The 27602-nt window shown below is 44.3% G+C and overlaps 1 protein-coding gene across 1 annotated transcript in view; it reads right to left on the reverse strand.

Annotated features, from left to right (window-relative positions):
* Positions 1 to 27399, reverse strand: part of TAGAP (T-cell activation RhoGTPase activating protein) — a 35876-nt gene extending 8477 nt beyond the window's left edge. Inside the window, exon 1 of the mRNA XM_008635992.2 lies at positions 27328 to 27399. The gene's annotated coding sequence lies outside the window, so the exon portion shown is untranslated. The remainder of the gene's footprint in view (positions 1 to 27327) is intronic.
* Between the last annotated feature and the right edge of the window lie 203 nt (positions 27400 to 27602).

Raw genomic sequence — 27602 nt, forward strand, 5'->3', positions numbered from 1 at the left:
GGTTCTCTCTTTCTTTTTAGAGGAGTTGTTTTTTTGTGCCCCCCCCCCCCCCTTAAAGAAAAAAAAAGAAGCTCTGATAACTGTTATGGATGGAAAAGATGAGACACTTGCCAGGTAAAGGTTCCAGCTGTCATCACCAGCATGAGGTGAGATGTGCAGAGGGGACTGCAGTGTGGGCAGCTTCTCTTTACCATTAAAGGACAGTGGTTACAGTGTGTCCTTTGACTGCTCAGAGACATTAGATTTGGCAGTTTAAAGACGCACCACCAGATCAAGTTACACTAAGAACAGTGAAAACAGCGGGGAGGTGAAATAGACCAGATTCAGAGGAGTGTTTCTGTGTATCTTTTTAAAAGCTAATTGCAACAGTTTACTGTCTACAAGCAGATGTAGACACACATTTTGTCAGTGCTAAGTAGTTCTTGAAAATCTAGGCACTGGACTTCTATAGATGAAGTGGTGTTATGTAATAATTTAGTAATGCATGACAATATATAATTAAAAAGTCTTGCTTAAAATATATCTTAATAAGAGCTTTGTGTCCACATATTAAATTTTGATTCAACTGAAGAGATAAAAAATCTAGGAAAAATCTACCTCTGCTTGACCTGTACCATTCTGTTGCTGACTGCCCCCCAGCTTGGGCATATCAGGAATACAGTGCTCACTCTACCAGGCCATTATGAAAATTCATTAAGGTTTGATGTTAAATACATGATATTATTTCTATTGATTTATTGACTGAGGCAAATTACAACCCTGTTCTGGGTGCCAGTCTGCTGATCTTGTGAAAAAGAGTAGCTAAGGCTGAGAGTCAGGGTTGGGAATTTTTCAGTAGTGGATTTAGCTGGAAAGCACACTTGTAAAACTGTAGTTCTGTCTTTCTGCTGCTTCCCTTGTGGATGCTCCATTTCACATGTGCAGAGGATCGGGCTGTCTTAGCACAGCTCTTTGCAGATGCACATAATGGCTACATCCGCTGCTGAATTCGCCCTCAAAGCCATTTTTGTGTAACCACATCAGACCCGGTCAGTGTAGTACTGACCCTGTTTCATGCAAAACAGAAGGGTGATCTCTGTTTGACTCTGGCAGAAATTCAAAGTGCAAAATTCACTTTTGGTTCAATAGAGATGTGTCCAGAAGAGCAAATGGAGACCTGCTCTGCTTTTGTAGGGGGAGTTGCTGTAGGTCACCTTTTAAGTCCTCCTGAGGCCCATCATTTCCATGCTCCTGTAGTGGCACTGGTCTGTAGACTTGTTTAGGGCTGAAACTTACAGCAATCTTGATCAATTAGTCTGCAGCCCTGTGCATTTACCACTGATCTTTTACTCACTGCTCTGATTTTTTGTTGATTATCAGTCCCATGACGTTTGTAATTTCCCAACTAAATTCCATGGGCTGCTGCACATGCTTCCAGAAATATTGTCATCCTACATCACTTTCTCCTGAGAATTTCTTTTGAGGGTCCTTGGCAGCTGCAGCACCACTGCTGATAGTTTCAGTGGGATTCCTCAACAAGAAGCATCTATTTTTCGCTGCATCTGTTAAATGTATATCCAAACACACCTGTCTCTTAAGTATGTCAGAGGTTTAGGGGACCTATGCTGTTCAATTCTGCCTTGCCTTCACTTCCAGCACTGTACATAGATGTATTTCTGAGCTTAGTCTGTTTCATGATTAAGACATGGGGTTTGATCTGGAAAATGTGTGACTTGTGAAGAAAATGTGAGTTTAATGGGTGGTGATTAGGTGATTGGAAGCTTAGATTACAGTTCTGGCACTGGCTGTACAAGGGGCACAATGCATTGAATTTCCCAGAAGATACAGTAATGGGTGGTGTATTGATAGCACATCACCAGACTGTCCACTGGCACAAACTGATGTATCTCTATCCAATTAGTTCTCATCCATTAACAGTTGTGGAGATATAATGCCTGTTGTATGTGGAGGGTGTGTGTATAGGCCTGCCTGTCTGCCCATTTGAAAAACAATTTGATTTGTTTTTACCCTCCTGATATCATTCTTTATTTAATAGCTCTTTTATGGTATGTATCACAGCACTTAAATTGTGCCAAAATTACTTTAAAGCAGCTTAGTTTATTACAAATAAGTAGGCATCCTAAAATAGTATGGTTTGGCAGAGTAACTGCATGGCAACACAGAGGGAATCTTTACTGTTTTTGTGAAAAGCGGGAAGCAAGCACATGCTGATTCCTGCCAAACACCATAGAGCTGTGTGTAGGCTTCCAGGGTCAGAAGAGCTGCTCTCACACCTGCCAGCCAGAGCAGCTTCACAGCTTCCCCATCAGCATGGAAAAGGTAACACAGCTGTAGGGCCCAAAGACAGTCTCCACCCTGAATATTAACAGAAAAGGCCTGTCATATGAGATGTTTACAAATTAAGTTCCCTTATATGAACAACTTCTCTCCCTGAGGAGGCCGATTCCATCTCTACCTCCCAGTTCCGCTTTGCAGACTTGAAGCCTTTGCTATGGTCAGCTCCTCCCTCAGTATGGTGCAGATCTTACACCACAATTCATCAGAGCAATGTGTCTGTTGTACCACAGCCACTGCCCTAGGGCAAGCAGAAGAGATGGCAGGTGGCTTGGGCACACCTGGAGCTGTTTGCAGGTGATGTGTCTCTCCCAAGCCATCCCTGGCTAAGTGAATGCACTGTCCTTCAAAGACACTGGATGTTTACACAAAGATCAAGGCACGGGAGAGGGGGTGGATTTGCAAGGGTTTTGTAGGACTAGCCTGTGTAGAAGCTCTTCCCCTGCTGTACACCAGGCTCTTCCCTCAGTTCTGCTGAAGTGCTTTACATTCACTGGAGAGAAAGCAGGAACAGGGAGGTCCTGCAGAGCAGCCAAGCCTGGGTGGATTCAGCCCTTTTAAGGACTGGGTTTGCCCCCCCGAGACATTTTCCTTAGAGAAGCCAGGACATCAGTTTGATGCCTCTGCCTCCCCGTGGTCCCAGCCAGTCCCTTTCCCCTCCCAGACTGCAGCTGCTTTTGTGGTCCACTCCCAAACCCCCTGCCTAACCAGTGTTTGGAGAGAGGGCTTATATAGCGCTTCCTGGCAGCATGGATTTTCCAAATGATGATTTTCCCCTTTGCATGAGCTCCAGTCAAGCTAGGCATTTTCTCTTCTTTTCTTCTCTTACCCTGTGGCTCTGTGAAGGACTTTAGACCACAGCAATGAAAGAGCAACACCAGTTGGCACGAGAAAGAAGTCAGGAGTTGACAGTGAAAAAAAGAACAAAAGAATAAATCTGCTGTGACTGGAGAGTGTCTGTTTTCTTCTCTCCTTGTCAAACCACGAACGGGAAAACCCCAGCCACAGCTCACTTTTGTTTATTTCTATTATTTTTGCAAATGTTTGACACCATGGCTTTTAGGAAGGAGGAGTGTATGAATGAATCCTGAAACTCGCCTTTGCCCTGCTATCAACCAGCAGGGAGGCAGAAGGAGCAGAGCTATGAGAAGGCTACAGCAGAATGTGCCTGGAGCAAGGATCCTTTCGAGTCCATATAGAGCAGAAGGAGCCTTCACCAGTGCCTCTCCATGTGGAAAAGGGATTGTATTCCAGATTTGTCTTCACTGCCACAGCTGCAGTCTCCCTAGGGAGGAACAGGAACATTTACCAAAATAAGGAAACTAGTTCTGCCAAACTCAGAGAGCTGTTGGGTTGGTTGTTTTTTGGAAGGGAAAGCTCTGTACAATCTGCCCACTAACTCAAAGAACAAGGTGGCAAGTGGGTTCCTGGAAACAGGCCACATTTATAGATGCTTCTGAAGGCAGCTCTGATTTCCTACCACTTTCCAGAGTGTGTTGTGAGATGCACAGGCATTGTTCAGGGTTTGATCACAGAAAAGAGGTCAGACAGATCTTTGATCAGACCAGTCCTTACTTCCTACCTGTAACAATTCAGAACAAGATCCATCAATCCAGCTGGTGTTGAACTCCTACAGATTTAGTAAGGTAGAATATGGGCTCATGCTAAACTTGCCTTTGGAAAGTGAAACACATTGTCAGTTTTTCCCAGCTCTGTTCAGCTGATTTCATCCTGAATTAGACACCAAGGTTAGATTGCAGTGTGGGTTAGATTGCACCACTCTTCTACACACTGTGCTACTATTGCACAGGAAAAAGTTACAAATCAAAAATAACACTATAAATACAGCACAAGGTGTATTCTATGCCCTTCCCATGACACCATTTTGGTTGCATTTGCCTTGCAGGATGGTTTGTTTATTCTTTCATGGGTGCCAAGACTAAGTTGGCAGCTCTAAAGATTTTTACTCATCCTTGTGTGACTGGTTCCAGTGGGTGCTTTTTTAGTTGTGGTGGGCAGGTGCATATGGGCCATTTTTCCAAAGGCTCTGTGCTGCTGTTTGGCTGTGTCTGCATTCAGCTTGCTATTGTATCTCTGTGGCACTTGGAAATTACTCATTCCTTGGGTTCCCTGAGGTGGCCAGCACAAAGGAATCAGGGCATTGAAGTCGCCCATCATTTCTGACTGAGCAGATGCAGATCTAAACTTTTGCTTACTTACACAAAAGTAGTAGAGAACATGTGTAATTCAGTCTGAAATCTATTCTTTTCAAGATGCCTGGTTGAATGTATTCAAACAATATTGTAAAATGTTATGCTTACTTCTTTTGTTACTCCAGCAGGTTTTTCACTTAATTTGCTTCTTTATGTTGTTCATTCACAAATCAGAAACTGAGATGAGACTTTGCCAAGCTCGTTTGCTGCCAGGGACAGATTATGCCTCTTACCAAATACAGTGAGGTGTGAATCTTGATTTTGCTATTCAGGATTAATATGAATGTTTTCTTTTAGACTTTTTTTTTTAAATAGGCTTGCATTTCTCTTGTTTCTGCACCTTGTGTTTTGCTTTGAATTTCAGCATCAAAATGATCTCAGATCTCAAAATATGAATCGGGGGAAACAAGAGAGAACCTGGATTTGACATTGAATTCTAACTTGCATGTGATTTTCAGACATAAGTCATCTCACTTTCCCATAAAATATGATCTGCAGACTGCCCACTGGTCTAGGAGCCAGTCTGGAATAAGACCAAGAAAACTTAGCCCACGTATAATTCGGGGTTTCATTGTACATGTGTCCCATTGATACAAAAATTAGAAAAGACAGGCAGGTTCAGGAATGGCAAGACCTTACCACTCCCCTGGTAGTGTGAGAGCTGCTCTGGGCATAGCAAGTGCCGTGGCAACAGCTGTTACCACAGGTGCCCAGAAGGAACAACCAGAAGTAATTGGATTTTGCCCATCATTTCTCTCCAATTGGCTTCCTCCAAGCCCCAGAGGTGTGATGGGAACATCCCCAAACTCTTCGTCATTGTGTTGCCCTTGTGAGTTTGTCATTCCTGCGTTGTACCTGCTTCCTAAGTAATAAGTACAACTGCCAGTAACCAGGTCCTCAACACCACTAAATTAACCAAGAACAGGAACTTTTATGACCACGCATCTAGATTCCATTCTCCAGGCAAAAGCAGTGTCAGGCAAAGCAAATCTTTCCAGGGACAACTCTGCTAACTACAGCTGAACTCCCCTGAGCACATTTGACCCCATGCTTCAAGAGGGTTATTTGTTGTCATGTGCTGTCCTTGTGCATGCACAGCCACACACTGCAAAATAAAATGTGCTGTGAAGTTTTGGCCACCCATCAGAATCAAGATGATAAATTTGAAACAAACATCTCCATATTAGTTGGTGATTGCCATATTGTTGCTACTAGCAACAGCTGCCCTGTTAGTGTTTTATATAAACACTCCACTTCTGTACTGCTATCCCATTTTCAAGCACGACTACCTTATGAGGATTTCTGAAAGCAAATGCTTCTCATGGCACGGGTTCTGCCTCCTGCTGCAGGGCATCACGAGGTCTCCGGGAGGAATGGACATGCAGAGAGTGGAGGTGCCCACAGGGCAGGCCAGGCTGGCGTTGGGCACCAGCTCTGACCGACCAGCACAACTGGAGGGCACCGAGGGCTGCCGCACCCGGAGCCGGGGCAGCCAGGTCCTCACCCTCACATTTGCAAAAGTACAGTGACACTTCCAGGCCAGGAATAAGAGAGGAATTCCCACCCTGCAGGGCAAGCAGTAGGTGGGATCTCCCCCTTGTGAGAGTGGGGTCAGAGGAAGAAAAAATGCTTTTGAGTTTAACTATTTGACCCATTGCTGGAGAGGGCTCAGCTTGAAGGCCAGGCTGTTCCCTTCAGGCCTGTGTTCCTGCAAAGCTGGCCATTAATTTATGCTGCTGACATGCAAAGCAGGTGCTGTTATGGCGCCTTTGCTTATTCTGCCTGTGTGTGCCTGCTCTGAACCCTGCATTTGCTTTCAGTCCTGCAGTCACTGCACAGAGATGACACTAAGGAGTATGTAGAGAAGGTACCCTGCAAGCCAAAATGTCCATTTCCCTGTTCAGTGATGGTGGAGACTTGAAAAGAAGAATTTGTTCTCCACTTCCACTTCCTTTTAAAGGTTTGTTTGTGCTTTGTTTGCGCTTTATCTTTTCTCCCACTTATCAGAGTATGTTTCTTTGGGATTTTTTCCCCTGAAAACAGTATCTGTGTGTGTTCTTACAGTCACAAACTGCCTTATTCATAAATAGCAAGTCTGTGAGGGGGGATATATCTTCAACTAGGCCAAATAATACAGGTACAAAACCCTTCCGCAGGTCTGACAAGAAATGTCTGTCTTCACTCTCAGGACAAGTTGAGAAGAAATGCTCTGAATTTTACTAGATCCATTGATCAGTTACACAGTTACTTGTTAAGATTAGATACCCCAGAAGTACCTCAAGAAGGTCTCTTTTCAAAGAGAGGTGGAATACTCTTTCCTTTAGGCACCATAAGATCTAAAAATGCTAAGCCAAAAGATGTGCAGTTCGGCAACTGCTGTAACGTTTGTGTAAACCGAAGACCGTATTTGCTACAGAGTCTTAGTTCTGCTTGTGCAACACTGTGAACCAATCTTTTCCTTGTGTAACTTGACTGAACTTAATATTCAGGCAGTAAACATGAACACTCATTATCCTGTAAGTTATGCCAAACCAAAGATGATGGTACTTGTGTCAGGGGGTCCTTCTTCCATTTAGTATCTAACAGGTCAGAGTAGCTTTTATTGAATTATATAAAAATCTCCAGAGTTTATCTTTCAACTTTAACCTCCTGGAATTATTATAACTAAGTTAATCACCTCCAATGCCATACTCAGAGAAACAACGTTTGTAGATACAACATATCATAGTAATTGACACCTGTCTGGGCTGTTTTAGGAGAGACAGATTGCTGGCAGAAGAGTTTGAGAGGCCTTTCTTATGTCCCAGTGGTTGTTCCTCCTCCCCGCAACATTTCCATTTGCTTCCAGAACCAAATATTCCCACAGTTTTCTTTGGATGAGAGTGTGCTGCAATGTAAACCTGTCATAAGTGTGAGACTGACACGAATAAACAATGCAGATAATATTTTCGTTCTGGCCTTAAAGGAACAGTCCTAATGAACGTCACAAGCATGGAAAAAGTCGTTACTTCAACAATTGAACATGCTTACTCAGCACTCAGTAATCAACCCGTAAATGTAAACAAGCCACTACACAGTAATCCCCCTTTTAGGGAATTTTCAGACGAACCAAAGACTATAATTGCATTTTTGTGTTGGGATTTTGTGGGTGAACTCTGGGAGATGCTTCAGTTTGCCCTTTGATTTTCCATGCAACATCTGAAAGGTAGCCAGTATTCTGTGTAGACAAGGTGATTTTAATGAAAATAAGGAAAAAAACATGCCTGTATTTTCCAGTTTAGTTTCTAAATGCTGGATGATATTGTACTTACTGAAAAAAAATCAAGAAGTTTCATCAGCTTGAAAGTAGTTGCTTAATTTCTTATATGGATGTAATTCATTAAAAGGAAATTATGGTCAGACACTGGTTGTTCTCTTCTCTTCCTTCTCTTTTTTATTCTTTACAATTGCTTAGCAGATCCTAGTTTTAGTTCCTCAAAATTCAGTTTTTGTTCGTTTTCCTTTTCTCAATGAGCAAGATGCTACCAGTCTTTGAATTTTCCCGCCAAAAATGCCTTCCCTCACAGTGGTTTGTGTGGCTCTTTCTGTATCCGTGTAGGTACAACCAAATAGGGCCCCATTCCTACAGCTTGGCAGTCCAGGCACCCCAGGTATAAAATACCACCATTCTGTTTAGGTGATGTTCAAAATTAAACAGCGATAAGTTTCAACAGAAAATGGGAAAAAATCCCAGGCCTCTGGTTTTGGATTGTGGCTTTATGAGAGAGCACTTATAAAAGCCTGCTGTCATGAAATATTCAATCACTTTTAGTAAAAATTTCTATCTTCAAAATGGGGGATTTCCATTAGGAACCACAGACGTGGGGGTTTCAAAATGATACACATGCATGAGGGCTCTGCTTTATATGGTCAGGGTATCACCCTAGTCCCTGTTCATTGGAAGAGAAGAGGGGATGGAAGCAGCATGTGCCTACTGGTGGGATTTTATCTCCTTTGCCACAACTTCTGCACCATCTCAGTAGGAGGAGGCTGGAGCTGCCCTTGGCATCTGTGGGTGTCCTTGTGCTGGGGAGTTACCACTGAGGGCTCTGGTGGGGAAGTAGAGCCAAGGACCAGATTCTCAAAGGGACCTATTTCCTTTTTAATCACCCACTCAACCTGAATCAAAACAGGAGCTGAGAACATAACTGCCTTGGCAAATGTTGGATGAGGTTAGTGCTGGGGAGAGGTCAGGCAGGCTCCTGCAGCATGAGGTCTAACTCCTTTCAGTTTGCTCTTCTTCAAGACCACTGTGCACTAAGCATGGCTGCGATAAAACTAACCTGCACTTAGGCAGTACCTTCTATCTGATCCCTTTTATTTTCAGTACCAGTGAAAGGAGGTACAGGGAGTCTACCTGATGCAGCCCCCAAGTCACGTCTATAGAAAATAGATGGTAAAAGCATAAAATCTTGACCTAGACTGTACATGATAATACAGAGGATGGATTTAATACCAGGATGCTTGCCTGGAATTCTAGGTCTGGAGACACAGAGAGAAAAGAGATGTGGCTCGGCATCTATGTTTTGATTTGAGTTGTCACAGAAATATTGCACAAGAACATTGCAAAGCTGGGATTCAGAGATGAATTGCTCTAAATAGTGCTTGAATCAAGTTTTAGTAAATGACTCATCTCTAAAAAAATTAGTATGATTCAAAGACCTAGTTCCAGCCAAAATCTTATGAATGAAGAGATTTCATTTCATCCCTAGTGGAACTCTGTTCAGAATGACCTCTGCCTTGGACTAACTTATGGGGTCACAGTGAGATGTTACTTTAGTGCAATATCCTTTACTGTAAGTGGGCACTGGATCTCTGATATCCTTTGGCACACCCTCACCATGGTACCATGGGTATAAGCCTTTAACAGGACTTTGGCATGCTAATAATCTTGTGCACAGGCAGGAACCATTCATTCTCCACAAATCTGGGGCATTAAAAAGGGATACACATGACCACAGAAAAATGAAGAAGGTATAATTTTCTTTCATGAACAGTGTTAAACTGCAGAGTGTAAAGTACCAATCCCTCTTGCAGAAATTCAGGAGGTGTTGGGATGTTCCCATATAATATGCAACAATAACAAAAGTGTAGAGAAAACCAAGAAGCCATCCTATTGTATTGGTTGATTATGGGCAGTAGCATTTGTACATCACAGCTGATTTGTACTACAGACTCCCCAGTTGTCACTGGGCCTCATCCCATTAATGCTGGCTAACCTGATTCCCACTAACCAGCTCTCCTATGGGAGAATGTGTGTATGCTCACACTTAACACCTCCAGGAATGATTACACTTCAACTGAAGAGCAGCTAATAACAAACCTTCAATGCACCTGCTGACTGTAGCTCTCTGTAGAAGGGGGCTAAAGACAGAGTGATACAAATAACCCTTGCATTATTTTCTTCAGCCCCAGTCAGCTTCTGGGGAGGTAGAAAGTACCCAACATTGTCAAACACAATTAAGAAATATCGCCACCATTTTCCTTCCACCCATTCTGCTCACAGTATTCAACAGTAGCACCTTGCTCTTAAACTGTTCTTCCCAGCAGTAGCTCTCACTCTGCTCTTTTGTGTCCCGAAGTGCCTCTCATTTACCTGCCTAGGCTCCCTTCAGCAGCATGAGTCCCTACCACTCTCATGCCTCCCTTATGACAAAAGAAGCCTGGGATTCCCATGTCTCATTTCTCTTGGTGGTTTTGTAAGAGCTGCTTTAGCACCTGCCATGCCACTGGAGATGCTCTAAGCCGGGTCCTCCCCAGCTTTGCCCAGGGCACAGGGTGCGAAACACTCCCAGGACAGCAGTTGGGTTTATGCCTCCAGACCAAGCAGAAATCAGGCAAAAAAGGAATTAGAGCAGAGGCAGATCAGCAGATGGGATTGCACATGTCAGCAAGGGCCTCCTGTGAAGGTTACGTAACAGCAGGTGCTAGTGAGAGGATGTTCCAGCCCACTGTGCACTCAGAAAGTAATTGCTGGTGACATTTCCTCACACCATCCTCCTCCTCAGAGAGGAATTGGCAGGTTCTGAGGCATTACACTTTTTGTTTGCGTGTGGGAGGCTGATAAAACTAGAAGTGAGGTCTGCAGGGAAAAACAGTCCCTTTAATCTGAGCAGCTATAATAACTTTCAGACTTGCAACAATCTACAAGAGAGTACGGAAAGGTAAAGGTTTGCCCGCTTTCACCTTGCTGAGACTGGGGGCCTTTGCCCGTCTCTCTCATTAAGGCTCTTAGGGACTCCTGAGAACAAGGGACTAAGAATACAGAATGCTACAGAATGGGAGAGATAGAAAGCCTTCCACCAGGGCCATGGCAGCTGATCTGCTGAGTAACTGTCTAAAAGGCACATTAGAGAGATTTTACTCTGCAAACCTGGTTCACATGACTGACAGCATCATAAGATCCATGGCAGCTGGTCAGTCTCTTGCTTCAGTACGTAGTGGCTGGCATGTTGTGCAACATGAAAGTTTTCTACAACTCAGATACACTCGGTTTCTTTCACATGAGATCTTCACTTTGTTGCCAGTCAAGTGACATAGCTTGACTTGTGTTTTTCTTTCGAAAGCAACTGTGTGCCTTTTGTTGTTTGAGAAATTTGCTGAATTGCTCATTCACATGACCAGGTTTCTCTGTTTTCTGGGACATGTTGGTTATCATTGCCCCACTGGGTCTTCCCCCAGTGCTGAGATGACCATTGCTTGTGTCATCCTCACAGCAGCTGACTGACTTAGTGATTACAAACCATAATATAGTTGAAAAAGTCAGACAAGGGTTTCAGATTATGTGGTAACACAGTGAAGAATGGTTGTCACATTCATGCCTGACCAACCAGCATTCAGTCAGCCCAAAACAAGGCAAAAGTTCTCTTGGACCCCTGGGAAACAGTTATTTATCAGTAACACCTGTGGGTGACTTCAAGCTATTTTTTTAGATTTTTTTCACTTGTGGGGTTTTAACCTTTCACAGATGACTTCAGTCCTTTGGAGACCTTCAAAAACTAGAAAACATACAAACACACACACACACACAAACACACACACACAAACACCCGCATCCATCAGCCCAAATACAAATAACAGTTCTGTGACATAACACTGGCACTCATCTAGGTTGCCCTTTAAATATGCTGAACATCATTTATCAGTCCAAGTCACTGGGGCACGTTCTGTCTGTGGCAATGTTCCTGAGGTGCCTCAGTGTCCCATCAGATGAGAGCCTCATTTGATTGCAACATTAGCATAGCAGCACGTCTGCCATCCTCCCCATTTCCAGGACAAAAGATAGATGGTGAAGATGGGTTTTTCAAGGTGAGAAAGACACAAGTGAGGTACCCTCATTCTTCTCCAGATCTCCTGGCTGGTCCCCAGGATCTCTGTCAGCCAGCTCACAGGACCTCTCCATGCTTCTTTTCTTTGCAGTATGAGGCATTAAGAGGCAGAGCAAAACCAATCAGACAAACAAATCTTCTTTTCATAGATGGAAACTTAACATTTTGCAAATATTTTCTAACCTGGAAGATGCTGAAGCCAAGACCCCCAAGCCCCAGGCAAGGAGGAAGGTCAGGGAGTTCTAACTGTTTCTCAAGACATCAGCTGCCATCAGCCTGGTACTCTGTGCTGGGAAATGCAGACTGTGCTCCCAGCCTTCCATGGCTATCACACAACACTGGATGCACAGCCACTGTAACAGACAACCTCCTGGCCACTGCTCTGAGCTGGTGGTGATAAAGCAGAATTCTACTTTTGAGTGACTATATTTTACTAAACAAGCTATTTCTATTATACCTATTTATTCCAAATTGAACAAGAAAACCTGAATTTTGAAGAGGCTGGCCAGAGTCTCTCTGAGCATTGCTACCTCTGTCTCCTTATAAAAATGCACTGTGTAAGGAAAAAACTAACAGGATCAATCCCAATAAATGCACAGTTACATAAGCAGATATCCATATACACAGGTAGGCAGCATTTGTGTGCTTACATGATTTTTACTTGGGGAAAAAATAGGGGCATCCAGGGCAGATTTGCAGACTACATTTATATCTCACATCAGTAACAGTTTTGAGGCACACAGTGTCCGTTTAAGGGGACTACCCTGCCCTTTGTCCATGCTGATTGTGTTGAGGTGTCTACAGAGCAAATCCTCAGGCAATGCCTAATCTAAAGGCTTCTTTGTTGCAGTCTGATCCTCAGAGGCTGGGGTTTTCTGAACAGCCAAGCACAGTCTCCTTACATTGTCTTTAAAATATGCTCAAGGATGGGGAAGCCCAAAAAATCTGAGTTACAGAAGCACTCAGCAAGAATGGCGTACCCTGTGAATGAGACTAGCATTTGTATTAGCTCTGGAGGTCTTAGTAGTATCCTTCACTTCCTGATTTTAAAAACAGCTTGGGGAACTTCCTTTCTTGGGCTATTTTGGAACTTCTGCTTGTAGTTGTAATTGAAACCAAGCTCTGTGAAAACGTGTGGTGGTGGTAAGCCCCTACTGATGACCACAGCAAAACTCCATACCCAAATACTCAGCAGCTCAAGGGAGCCCTGAACACAGTTGAATTTTCAGCTTGGGTCATTTTGTTGGAGAAAACTAGTGTACATAAAGTATAAGAATATAGAAAATTAGCAGGCTGGGTCATTCTCCTGAACCACCTAATCCAAGTTTCTATCTCTAATGGCAAATGATGCTACTTGTTTCCAAAATAGGTGCAAATCTCATGCCTTCATAAGAAGCTTTTTCCTCCAAGCCTCTAGTTCATTAATTTTATTTACTCTTGAGAAAAGTATATAGGAGTAGGCTGATTTAGTTTCTTACTTCATTAAAGACTGTTTTCCTAGAAAAAGTTGGAATAATAGTGAATTTTGGTTAAGAATTTTGGTTTTACTATTATATCAGCTTCTGTCCCCATGGGCAGAAGAGCAGAGAGTTCAAAAGAAAGATGGCTGGTAAGGAGCCAGAGCATTCTTCTGGGTACCTTCTACCCTCAAAAGTAGAATCACTTAACAAACTTTCGTCTAATCCATGTCTTGTGACAGCAAGCTGTCACACATATGCTGCCATTTTGCATTAAGTCTTGGCAGTGGGACTGTGAGCTTGCTGTCCTTGAAGAGAAAAGAGCCTTTTTGTGTCAGAGCCTCTGCTTTTCACACCACCCTGTTCTCTCAGCCATATACAGAAATATCCTTACCTTGGCTGTTCTCTGAAAAGCAGCATACAGTCATGTTAAAGAATGGGGACATTCACTAAGTGAATTAATGTGTTCTGTTATTGCATTAGTCTTTTCATGCAACATAAGCAAGATGAAAAATGCTTGAATGAGCTTACACTAGAAATTCTGTGTTTAATTACTCTATTTCTTCCTCAAAGGCACCTTAAAATGATACTTTTTACTGCTGTCTGCTAAAGAAGGTAGATGAAAACATTTCCTTTAAATGTGCAGCCTTTTTTCTTTGAGTGTCAGCTGGGTTGCCATTCACTTTCCTCTGCCATCCAAGAAGAAGCCAAGTAAAATAAAGACAAGATTTCAAATTTTCAGTAGTGCTATCAGGAAAAAAATAAAGGGGAAAAAAACCCCACCACCAAACAAACCCCAAGTAACCAGGAAAGACTACTGCTCTTCCTCGTGCTTCTCAGCAGAAGAAAAAAAAACAAAACACAAACCTATGTCATGGTATCATAAAAGTGACATTGTAAATTGATTTTAGGAATTCTGCCTATAGGTACCTTCTAGGAAAATTTCTGATGGGAAGTGCATTTAACACAGTAACACAATAACTGAACAATAAGTGAAACTTTTTAAATTACTCTAAACAATGGAAATTAAAATCTACCTCCGAACTGGCTTTAAGTAGAAATTAATAACAATATATTTATGTATTTCTATTCTTTTTCAGTAATCTCTCTCTGATAAGTCACTTCTCAGCAGACATGAATAGCAGTGATGGGAAGCAGAAGATGCTCTTTGTCCATTAGACAAATACTGCAATTGAGGCTGAATCAGTAGGTGCAGCCTTTGTTATTTCCCACATCTTCAGACTGATAAATTAATTCATCCCCTGACTAATTTAAGAAGTGTGGGCTTTACCAAGAAGTACCAACTTGTTTGAATGTAGGAGGAAATCAAAAAGTCATTGAAGTGTGGTGGCCTGACTGACCTGTGCCCAGGCTGGATGTTTTGCCTGTGAGAAGCGAAAGGGTGTTCAGGGGTCTTTGCAGTTTAAGACTGTAGCAGAAAGACTTTCAGAAAAGTTGGTATATTTTCTTCCCCGAGAATTTAGAGCTTAGGCTGGTGATTTTACTCAAGGAAAGGGTCTTTCTAAGAACCAAACAAAATTCTTTGGGCCCTGGAGAATGATAAAAGTCCCTTTCTCCAATCCTGACAGGAAAAGGAAAATTAGTCTGATTTGTGGTGTTGCTTTTCTAAACATGCAGCACAATTACCTGGGCAGAACACAGGAGGATGCCACCATTTCTGCTACATGTATGAGCTACACAGAGTTTAGATGCATGCAGGCAGAACAGTTAGAGGAAAAAAACAAAATAACCCCAAAACCCGTCAGAAAAACAAACAGCAGATGCCAGCAATGTCATACTTCATGACCCATTCTGTGCCTGCTAGGGTACAGAAAACCTTTCCTCCTATTGCAACAAAAGAGCTGTCCTGGTCCACTGGGCAAAAGCTTTGCTAAGAGTCACTAGTCAGATTGATTTACACACTAGATTGCAACACATGCAGCTGGCACCTGTTTAGAGTGGCAGCGTTTTCTGAATAATGGTCTACAGTGTCCTAGATTCCTGATGCATTTTTTTGTGAGGATCAAGAGCTTTAAAACCATCGTTCCCCTCAGGGTACCTGGTCTCCTCCATTTTCCTCTAACTGTGAAGCTTACAAAAAACAAGAGCTGGGACCCTGAAATTAGCACTTTACCCAGCAAAGAGGCTAGAGAAACATTTATGATATGTGAAGCAGATGAAATGCATTTTAATGTTGAACCTAATCTTTTTTCTGCTGTGGACTTCCCTGGAGCTATGCTAGCAGTTCCCCTTACACTAAGACTGTCCAGGGAAATTCCCTTTCTGCTTTTAGTATCCTCCTGAATAATTATATTTCAAAGTTTCTTCAAAATAAAGAGAGATGCTGGCTCTCTCACTTCCATTTTTTCAAAGGATCTGCTCATTAGATAGCGTCTGAACCAGAGACTGTATTACCAGGGTCTAAATGGAGAAATCCAACCAGAAAAGTAGAGCTGGAGGAGGAGGAGGAGAGCTGCCCATGGCTGAACCCCAGTGGGGAAGAGGAGTGGATATTGATGATTTCCTCAAGGTGAGCACAGATTTTATGCAAGTTGCTGTCCTGAAGTGAAAGCTTGCACCCTTCATGTATATCAGGATACATCAGATGGCTGATTTGAAACTCATTGATGAATGCTTAAGTGCTAGATTCACTGAAAAGCTTGTTAAGCACTGGAACAGGCTGCTCTGTTCACCCGAACAGGGAAGTGGTAGAGTCCCCAGCCCTGGAGGTACTTAAAAGATGTGTAGATGAGGCACTTGGGGACATGGTTTTGTGGTGGGCAGTATCAGGTTAAGGGTGGGACTCGATCTTAGAGGTATTTTCCAACCTAAATGATTCTTTGATTCTGCAAAGAGTCAGTTGACTGTTTTGATAAGGAAGGGTTACTATGTCAGTATGTTATATATTTAGAAAGGCTGGGTTTATGGTCCGAGGGTGGGCACGCCTGATTGACTCTGCTGTTGCTGACCTTGCCACCAGCATGTTTATTATTGACCTTGCCTCTTGTAGCACAGTGCCTGGGGCTCAGCCAAATCAGGGCACCACCGGTGACACAGGGACCAGGTTTCTGCCTGAGCAGGTTATAACCTGGACACAGCAGGTACCTCTGGTCTGTGCGAGGAGAAGATTATCAGCTTTGCAGATGAAGAACCTGCTACCAGTTTCCTGGGAAATATTTTTATAGCCTAAGCATAACAGCCTGGAGAGTTGTGACGTAACTAGGCTCTCTGAAGTTAGGATGTGGGCAGATTTCCCTGGGGGCAGTGGCACGTCCATTAGCAGGTCCAGGCTGATGAACCAGGTGTTGCAGCCGCTTGACTGTTCTGCCATCTATCTATATGTGAACCTACAGCAGGGCCAAAGTGGTAAATTTGCTGAGGAAAAATAGGGGAGGTTTGTCTCTTCACAAAATGAAGGGAAGACTGAAACTGTTTTAAAAATTACTTCTGCATCATGAAAACTTTAACTGAACATAAAATGCTTTCACTGAAAAAAAACCCATTTCTTCAGCTAAACACCAGCTACTCAAAATGTGAGACAACTTCTTACACTTCTTCCAATTTCAGGACCAACGTTCCCAGCAGCCTGCCAAAAATAAGATTTTGAGCAGCTGTTCTTAAGAAATCAAGGTCCTTTCAAGTTTCTTCTTCAAGCCAGCACCAAAAACACCTGTTTGATTGGTTTGGTGTGGGTCAGAAGCAGAGTTGCAGATTTACCCAGTTCACCTGTGGTTGGCTCAGCATGGCTCCAAGCAGAGACTGACTTTCACTTTCAGTTTGGCTCTGAGCTCACTCACGCAGAAGTTGAACTTTGAGAAATCCCCAAACACAAAGCCCAGCCACAGTGCGACAATTAGTCAAGTGTAGGATTTTCCCATTGTCTGTTTATAACTGACTACTGAATTTCTTGGGGGTTTTTGTTATTTTTCAAGAAACACTTAAGATGGGGGGGTTTCAGGGATTATTTTTAGATCTATGAAAAAAAGATAAATATAAGAGGTAAGAAAATCAATTTTACTTGATATTTGTGAGACATAATCAGTAGGGTTACTGCTGTTAGCCAAGGAGAGATGGTTTCTCATTGCTGGGTTTCTGGGAAGCTGTGATCCAAGGTCACCGTGGGTCAAAGCTTACAGCTGTGGATAAGAGCAAAGTGTGGCTGGCTGCAGTTAAATATTCCTGCTTGCCCAACAAAGTGAGGAATTGTCTCTCTAGATGCATCTGGATGTGTTTGGTCCCTTTAGATGCTTATTCTTTTGCCATCCTGCAACCCAGCCCTTATTTTTGCAAGGAAGCTGTGAAAGTGACACGTCAGAATCATGTTCTGAGCTGGGAGAAGGGCCAAGGGTGAGATCTGGCCTTGGCCTTACAGAACCATGTGAATAACACTTTGAAGAGGTTGGTGGAAACTATGCTCAGGTGAGGACTGCAGGACGAGGAAACGTCAATCAGAAGAAACATGTTTTTCTTTTTTCCTTGGGAAAACAGGTAGTATGAACACATAGGTTCATCCCCAAGGCCAGAAAATAGTCCATGAAATCATCTGGTCTGACTGCATGTCCACACTGGAATTTCATCTGGTTAGTCTTGGAGCAAACCCAGCCAGCAATGTGTGTCCGACTAAAATGCTTCTGCTTTTAGGGAACACATCCACCTCCTCTCCATGCCCCAAAAGGCTCTTCCTTTTGACATGGTGATCTCAGCAGAGACCACCATTTACCTTGATTTTTTTTTTTTCCCCCCACTGTGGTTCAAACATTCACAATGGCTTACTAACAGCATGGTTATTTTCACCTTTTATTTTTCCCAGTTTGCGCAGCTAACTCTTCTCCTAACACCAATTTCACCTACTTCTAAAAGCCCCTTCTTGCAGTTGTTTCCCTTACATGAACACATCCACACATACCCTGAGCCATCTCCTGATCTTCCTTTTACTATATTACCTAGGCTGATAGCCTTCAGATTCATTCTGCAGGGCTTTCTCAGACCCTCCAGCAGTTTTTAAGGGATCTTTTTGCAGTTTCATCAAGTTTTCAAATCCTTTAAAAAATACAAACACCAATATGTGAGACATCATCCAGTTCCACTGTTTCAAACACTTTTCTAACTTAAAATTAATCTTCTTACTTCTGCTAAGTGCTTCATATATACCTAAAGGTCACATCAAGCTTTGAGTACATAAAAGCTTCCTTACAAGTGGTTGTCTTGGTAATAAACACCTGAAAAATGCTTTAAAACAAGTTACTTCTTCCAGTTTCCATTATCTACCTTCATTAAAGCAAGATATGGACCATGGACACACAGAGGATGAAGGAGCTGTGCTATTCCTTAGGAAAGCTGATGCCAGGCACCATGGGCCATGCAGACGCTGGTGGGCAGGTCTGTCTGGAGATGCTACGGCCCTTTGGCTGCAGGAGACGTGGGGACAGCTTTCCCATGACTCTGGGGGATACCAGGACCCCCAGCAGCTTTACACCTGCAGTCTTGAGGAAACCCAAATTCATACCCCAGCAGAATAATGTTGATAAAACTCCTGTATATGGATATAGAGTGTAGAGACTGACCCACAGAGCAGAGGAGTCTTTTTGACCAACAGCGTTTCTAAGGGCTTGCACTCAGTGGGTGCACAGTGAGGACAGGACTAAGGCATCCTCCTGGATGAGTTTCGTGGGGTCAGACTGAGTACAAGAGGCTTAGAAATACAATAGTTGATTGTATATATATATTATTTTCTCGGGATGATATTGTTTAGTAAGAAATAAATGCAATGACTTTGGCTAAAATCCCTCCTCCTAGCCAGAGGTGGGCAACCCGGTGAGACTTCATTTTGACATTAAAGTAAGTGGAATTCTGCTTTTATGTCTGTAACTGATTTAAAATTAAATAGTCCATCCACTGATGGATGAGTGTTGCATGGGAAGCACCAAAGACATACTTTATCCTCCCCTGAGAGCTCCTCAAGTCCCTTGCTTTTCACTGGATGCTTGAAATCTAAGCAACTACTTTCATGTGCCAAAATCAGCAGCATTTCCTCAGGCCACACCTTTATGGGACTAATTAATTTCCATGCCCACGTCTTCAAGGCATGTGAAGGTTCTCCTTCGTCAGCCAGCTGCAGCTTCATCTGCTTGTTCCCTGCCTAGCTCACTCTTCATCTGCAGGGCAGGTGACGGGGTGACACGTAGAATGAAAAACACAGATGATGCTACAGTAACCCCCTTTTCTCGTGCAACAAGAGCACACCCACATACACGCTGCTTCCTCCCCAGCCCTAGCTTGCTGTGCCAGCTGAGTGCTAGCAGGGAGCTCAGGACTGCTGAGAACTGCAAAGGTTTTGCTGCTTTGGTTGACATTTAACGATTAACCAATTTTGTGGAGACTGAAGGAAAAGGTGTTGTTTGTGGGAGGTGATGTGTGGAAAGGAGAAAGAGTAGGAGTAGCAGGTGTCATGCAGAAGGAGCTGTCTGAGCGTGTCTACCCATTTTGACCTTATCTGTCTTAAGGACAGAGCTCTTCTGGGTCCCTCACAACCACATGAGGTTACAGGCACCCATGCTTGGCTAAACCTGGGAGTTAAGTATTCCTGGGCCTGGCTAGCAGGAGATTGCCTGGCAGTAGAGGCACTGCATAAGTTCATGTGTGACTGAACTTAAAAGCTCTGCCAAATATGAGAGCACAGGCGGGGAGTGGGAGAAAACCCTCTGGTTCTACTCTAGTCCATATAGGCTGACATTGAGGCACAACTCAAAGCTGATCTCCAAACAAACCTGGAGACATCTCATCTTGATGAGATGAGACATGCCTGGCTCTCCTAGCTTCAGTGAGCACCAAAGACTCCCTGTTGGGGAACAGGCACTGCTTCAGGCACACCTGAACAAGGGGAGGATGAGTGTTATGTGGCTCAGCTTAGCCCGGGGGCTTCTCATAGCATTGGGATGGCCCTGCAGCCCACTGTCTTTCCTGATCTCAAAGATGCCCATTGCCACTGTCACAAGTGGGCTGCACAAGGACATGCCAAGTGCCTTTGCAATGGGATAGCAACAGGATTCAGCTTTCATATGCTTTTCATTCACCCATAAATCTCAGTATTCCTCCCTGAGAGGATGCTGAGGAGGATGACAAAGTGAATTTCCTCTGGGCATGCAGGAAATCTGGACTCCAGCGGGACTGGAAGTAACGTGGAATAGGAAAACAACAAACTTTCCTAAGCCTGAAACATTTAGTCTGGCTTTGCTCTGGCTTTACCTTGGAGTCCCACCTAGGTCAGCTCAGGGCACTGGAGCAGGTCTGTGCAGATTAGCAATGTCCTTTCATGGCTGGAAGTGGAGAAGGGAGCTAAAGAGACCAGGGCTACGCTGCTGGCATGGTTGGGCCCTGTCCACACCCTGGCCTCAGGCAGAGGGTGGTTCCTCATAGTGTCCTCACCTGACGACTGGGGAGATGCTAAATACTGACCACGGCAATACAGCACGAGCCTGGTTCCGTGGTGACCTGGCACAGGGCAGCCCGCATTTTTGCTGTCCAAGGCTATCATCCTGCCGAGCAAAGGAGACCTTACCCAAGCTGCCTGCTGGAGATGTCCAGCTTGTGCCAGTTTCCAGATGGTATCAAGATTCTGCTGGCAAGGGCTGGCTGGCCTGGGCAGATCTGTGCTGGGAACACCTGAACAATTTCTGAGATGATCAATCGGGTGCCAGTGATGGGGAAAGTCCTTGACAGCACCATGTTTGCTAGCAGAGCAGGTGCCCTGGTGAGCCCCAGGAGACCTCTGGGGCTGCCTCATGCTGCTGAGCACAGGAGGGTCCTGGATGGAGTGCCCATGGTGCAGTGGTCTGCATGTCTGGCACACTGCTGGCTGTGCTGCCCACCCTGCAGCAGCAGCACGGGGGAAATGGCAAGCGTGAGTGTGAGCCTCGGGACGCCCACAGCATGTTTCCTTTCCAGCAGCAGACAGGATGTTAGCTGTCATGGGTGTTAATTAGCCCACAGCGCGATGTTCCTGATTTTCATCAGTGCACCTTTCGGTTTGAGGCTCTCTCTTCTCAGACCCAGATTTTAACAGGGTCACAGCACTGAAGCCCCCATCCCTCTGAAGTCTTCTCGAGGTGCAACTTATTTTTTATTTTAATGAAGAATCCTGTATTCTACAAGCATCCCATGAGCACCACTGGCCATTTCTGGAGTTTGTCCAGATGTCTGCAGTGCTGATAGACTCAGATAAGTCCTAGACAGCACTGCACATGCTGCAGCACGTTCCCTGTGGCACACAGATATGAATAGCTGTGTGTATGCAGAAAGGTCATGAAAACCTTTTCTGGCTCACCTCAGAGTTTCATTTAGAAGTAAAATGAAATTATTAGCTGTTTAGAGATAAGCTGGTTATGACTGAGGCTTGGACACATAATAAAAGTTTTACTGTTTTAAACAAGATGTGTTGGTGGAAGTACAGATTCTGCCCCGTGTGGAACAGTTGTTCAGGTCAGCATCTGTGAGGGAAGCAGCTGCTGCCCAGCAGCTGGATGTGGCTTGTCACTGGCCATCTCATGAGAACTCTGCTCCCACCTGTCTGCAGGTGAAACAGAACAAGTGAGTGCTCCCAAATTTATCTCCAGTGGGAAATACCCATCTTATTTCATGCCCCATCACGCAGAATTGTAATACAGAAATAGCAGAATTGATACCAGAGCACCCATCAGCATTTGCTGCTGTTTATAACTTTCAAACAGGGAATGGTGTTAAGTGGGAACAGGGCAGTAACACCTGAAGACTCTCCAGCTTTTTAAAGCTGTGTGGATGCCTTTATGGGCCACTGCAACTTGGACACTTCTTGTTGCACAGCTGCATGGGCTCTGCAGACCATGCTGCTGCAGGCTGATGCCTGTGTAGGACATGCTCCCAATTCACCCCATTGAACTCATCTCATCACAGCCCACTGGGACTGGTCGTGGAGTCACAGACATATTTGTGGCAACATCAACCAGCGTCGGGGCAGTATTCTTTCAAAACATGTTTATTTTCCATGTTTTTTGGAGTTTATTGAATACATTTGGGTTGCAGCTTTCATGAAACTGTAATTTATCAAAAGCACAATGAGGAATCACACAGGCAAAGTTTCTAAAGCTCACATTTAAGTTAGGTCGTAGGTAGAATGAAAGCTTAAAGGTCTCTACCAACAACAATGACATTTTTTTCCCACTGAGAAGCTTTTCAGTTTGGGTGATATTTTCAGTGTTGCTTTTTTTCAACACAAATGTAACTTCTTCAAAGAAAGCAGACACATTCTATAATAATGTCAGCCAGCCTCTGAGTTTCTCATCAGAACAATTTCTATAAATTGTTTTGAATGACAAGCTGGATATATTATTCTGTGTTTATAAATAGATCTGTTTTCACAAAACTCTTTCTCAAGGAAATTGCTCTTAATTAATATGAAGTACTTTCACTTATTACTTGTATTATAAAAAGAGAGGAATCCTGCATGGATCAGAGTCCTGTTATGCTAAGAGTTAATAAAGGGACAAGTCTTACCCTGAAAATACCTCATCTTTTGGTTTGCTCCAGGTCTCTGCAGTCCCTGATTGTCTAATACCCACCTCCAAATTAATCAGCCCCATCATTCCGTTGAGGCCTTAACTGCTTCTTTCCTCACCATATCCTTATGAGGAAAGGCAGCACTATTAGCCCCGTGTTACAGATTGGGACCTGTGGTGCAGAAGTGAAATGTCATGATGAAAGTTGTCTGAACCAGAGCAGGGAATGGATGCCTACTCTTCCCCTAAAAAGCAGCACCCTGCCTGCTATGCTTCCATTCAGCTGGTGCTGTGATAGTATTAGATTTTTGTTCATTAATTTCCCATCAGTTAGTCTATGAAAGAAAACTCACAGTACTATTTTCAGCTGGTTACACAAGAGAGCGAAAACATTCCGCTAGTATAAGCACACAGAGGGTGAAAAATGGAAGTTAGTAAAAGTGAATGAAGAGAAAAAGTGAAGGGCAGGAGCAGTATGGTTGTCAAGAAGTCGTGGGAGAGTATGGAACAGAAATTGAAGCTTCAAGCTGACCCATAAAACTCCGTGATGTTACCAGCAACCTCACTGATTTCACCTTCAGAGACTGTGTTTTGCAGTAACCTTCACTTGAGTCATTGACACCTGCCCACTTCAGTCCTGTGGCCAGCCAGAAACCCTCCTACCTCCCCTAACCACAGCCTTGCACACAAGGGTCTCTGCTGTCAGCCCCCAGGCTCTGCATGGCTCACCCCTCTGCATCTCTGCAGACACTTCCCTGAGCTTTCTCAGCTTGCTATGGCAAAAATAAAAAGGCAAATAAATGGGGTTGCATGATGACAGGAATCAGATTTTCAGTTTTGGGACGGGATCCAGTGTCTCTGTAGGAGAGTTCAGTACATGATGTGCCTCCCTGCTTAGACCTGGCTGTCTAGGCAGGAAAAGGAGCCAGGGTAACTTAGAAAAGACCACACAGAGCCCAACCTCCCCCATTCCTTGTTCTTTCAGTGTGAAGAAACCCCCAAAATGATGTTTCCCTCTACATGGAAATGCAGTGCTAGCTTCATTATCAGGTTGGAAATCAAGAGAGTGATTAGTTAAATGACTTTCCCCAATGTCACACTAAGGGCTGCAGATCAGACTTGCTTCACTTTCCTAAAAGCCAGTTGAGTGTTGTCTTCAGTACACTGCTCCTCTCAGCTCCTGCAATTGCATCTGCAGTCACAGCAAGAGCTGGTCTGGGTCTACTGACTTCTCCAACACGACATCAGTGGAACACTCGGTGAAAAACCTGTGGGGTAAGAATCCTGTCCCCATGAATATTTGAAGAGAATGCACCTTATCTAATGTCTTCCCTGTCAGGAGTGGGCAATGAACTTAGCACCTAATGAGCAATATGCAAACTCAGCCTCAGAGGTACACAAGATGTCCGGTACAAAAATAAACATCAACTGCCAGAAAATATCCTCTGGACAACATCCCAAGGAATAAGTTTCTTTAGGGACTCAGTTTGCTAGGAGGCTGTTGGCTTTAAAGTAAACTTTGCCTTACTTAATTCCTGAGGTTTGTCATTGGTAGTTTTCCAACATAAATCTGAGGATTTCTGATTGGCCTGTTGGTTAATAACCAGATAGTAAGCACAGGATTATGCTCATGTTACCTTTTCCTAATGCTACTGATAATTGCTCAATAGGTTCAGAAACCAGACACTTCACTGACTTTTATCTCATGAGCCAACTCTTCATGCAATGCCTGGGTCTGCACTAGTTGATTAGAATAATGTTACTGCAGTAAGGAATTGGTTTGAGGGCTGGAGGGTACAGTTTCTAGATTGTTGAACCTGCAGGATGAATAAGTTAATCCATTTTCTGGAAATTACTTATGGTTCAGTCCCAACAATCACCTGCATTAGCCCAGTCTAGTTGCTTGTGCATTTCCATAGGGGAAAGGAAAAATCACATTTAGACTGAAAACATGGATGGTTCAGAGGTTTGGCAACAAACTCACAAATGCTATTGCCTCCATGTGAAATTCATCCTCAATGTATAGTGGCTAAGCAGGATAGTGTTCCAGTAAGTGCTCCATGGTACTTGCATAGCTTACTGCCTGCAAAGAAAAAAATTCAGGGAATATTCCATCTGTGGCTGCTCTTCCTCCTGAAAGGTAACAGCTTTATGAAGGTGGGTTACTTGTTAAAATTCCACCTTCCTGCTATGAAGTGTAGTAGAGGCTTTCCTTTTTATGCTTCTATACGTGCAGGGGCTTTAGACCATGTCTGCAGACAGCAAGTCTGGAATGTTGCCCAAGATGGCAGTGTTTTTGGAATACAAAAGATATTTTTCATTTAAAGGCTGATTAGCTTGTGCTGATCACAGACACTCAAAAATCACTTTCCATGGGGCTTTGTGGGCCTCCTCCATTGCTTCATGTCATGGTGAAGCCACCAGTGGCTTTGTCACGAGGCTGTGAGGTCTGGGGAGGGACTGTATGGAGCACAAAGGAAGCTGGGTTTGACCTGACTTTCACAACAGCCTCTTCTGCACCTCAGAGGTTTTGTGTAATCATTGACTCCGGTGTATTCAGTAGAAACTTTACTTCATTTCGTAAGATGAGCTGCTTCAAGGCCTTGATGGCCATTAGTGCTGTGAGGCAGGTGCCGATGAGGAAGCTGGGGCTCCCTCCAGGCTACTGAGATTAGCACAGCTCGAGGGATAGGCTTAAGCAGGCAGCCACCCACCCACAGGAGCAAAGAGTGTGAAAACATCACAGCTCTCCTGCCCACATTTCCCGGAGAGCAATGTGAAGGCAAGGCTTGGGGCAAAGGGAGGCAGCAGCTACTGCTGAACTGCCACTTGGAGGAGCAAAATTAGGTGCTGGCACGAGCTGCAAATTAGCTGATGGCACCAGCAACAATGTGGATTAGACCACTGAGAATGCTCTGCAGGAGCTCTTGGTAAATGCTGCCTCCTGCGGAAATGAGAGGGAGGGCCCATACTGAGCATGAAGTGGGGATGAGGCGCTGGGACAACTTTCCTGCCCAGCACAGTCTGTTCTCATGGACAGAGGTCCAAAAACCAAAGCCAGAGGCTGAAGGAGGGAGGAACTCAGGGCTGGACAAGAGGCACAACTGCCCTCCAGCTGATCACCCCCATCACCAGCTAACACAGGGATGCTGCTGTCTTCTTCCTATAGTGACATCAACAGCCCCTTTTTTCCACAGGCATCTGTAGTTTGCAGCTATTGTGGGCAGGAGGGTGGGGTGGGGTGTGTGATAGTATTTTTCACTCGTAACACCTACCAAATTATGGCACCAGTGAAAACAGAGCAGTGAATCCTAGGTACTCGTTCAGTATTTGAGCTCCTCCTGTCCTCCTGGGCTCTAGGATGATTCTGGGCTCTGAGATGGAGCCGTATGGCAAGCCAGGAGGTGTCACACAGAGCCACTTCACAGACTTCAATCAGGAATGTTTCCAGCAAAAGAAAAATGTGTTAAACTCAGCCGTTCTCACAGTCTGACAGCTCCTGATGTTCGTGTCAAGAAATGAATGCAAAAAAAATGTGCTCTCTCTGAAGAGAGACATAACTGACAAATAATTAATGAGTAAGTGCTCATACAGCACAACTTGCCCCCTTCCCCATGCAAGGAGTGCTCAAGGCCTCAGACTTTTGAAAGACAAAGACCAAAGATATTGATGCCCTTTCTGCCTTTCCCCTGAAGACTTTTTTGTAATACGTAACAAGCCCACTTGCAACACCACCATGCCCAGTTAGCAGCGCTGTTTGACTAACTGCTCTGGGTTTATTTGAGGGGAAATTGGGGCACTGAGGTGAAATAGCTGCAGCTCAAATAGCAGTCCTTCTTATTGGAAATAGTTTAATCAAGGAAGGAGACACTGCCACTAACATCAGCAGGTATTATTTCCCATTGGTTTGTGTAGGTAAGCCATGACCTGTAGCAAAATAAGGCGGTAAACTCTGCCAACTCTTCTGCCTGTTTTGGAGGCTTTGCTATCCAGAAGAAAGAAGAACAGGAAGAAAACAAAGAATCAGAATGCACCAATGAGAAAGCCAATGGAGACTTCTCAACAGCACTAGTAAGAACAAGGAGCCAGCACTGGCAGCCCTTGGCATGGGATTGGAGAGATGGAGGGAAGAGGCTTATCTCCTGCTGCACAGGCCTGGTGGGAGGGCGAGAAGAGCAGCTGGGTGCAATGCCAGCAAGTGCAGTTCCCACCACCTCTCCCATCCATCCCATCTACACCAGCAGCCCCCACTGCAGCCACAACTGCCAGCTCAGCCACCCCAGGCACCACAGGTACACTCCCACACCTGCAACTCGCCTGGGGTCCTCTAGTGCAGAACACTGACAGCACATATGCATGGGCAAGCCAAGGTGTATGACCTTGCTCCTGGGCATCAAACATCTGTGCAGCCACTCGGTGTACGTACCTGGCTGAAGGCAACCATGGCTTGCTCAAACCTTTGCTGAATAGAAGCGATGGTGCTGAACACCGGCGGGAAGGAACAGTCTTGAGGGGCTGAAACCAAGAATAAGTTTGTTATCAGTTTCCATCCTCCAGCAAAGCTCCCACAAAGGTGAGGGATTTGATCATTTATAGGAGTCATTGTTACAAAGTGTGTATGGGAGGAGAATACAGTCTGTTTGTGCTCCTGACTCCTGGATGCTGCCAAATTTCCCCTCGAGTGTCAAGGCTCCAAGCCCC

Source organism: Corvus brachyrhynchos, unplaced genomic scaffold, assembly GCF_000691975.1.
Source record: "Corvus brachyrhynchos isolate BGI_N302 unplaced genomic scaffold, ASM69197v1 scaffold6, whole genome shotgun sequence".
NCBI classification, from domain to species: domain Eukaryota; kingdom Metazoa; phylum Chordata; class Aves; order Passeriformes; family Corvidae; genus Corvus; species Corvus brachyrhynchos.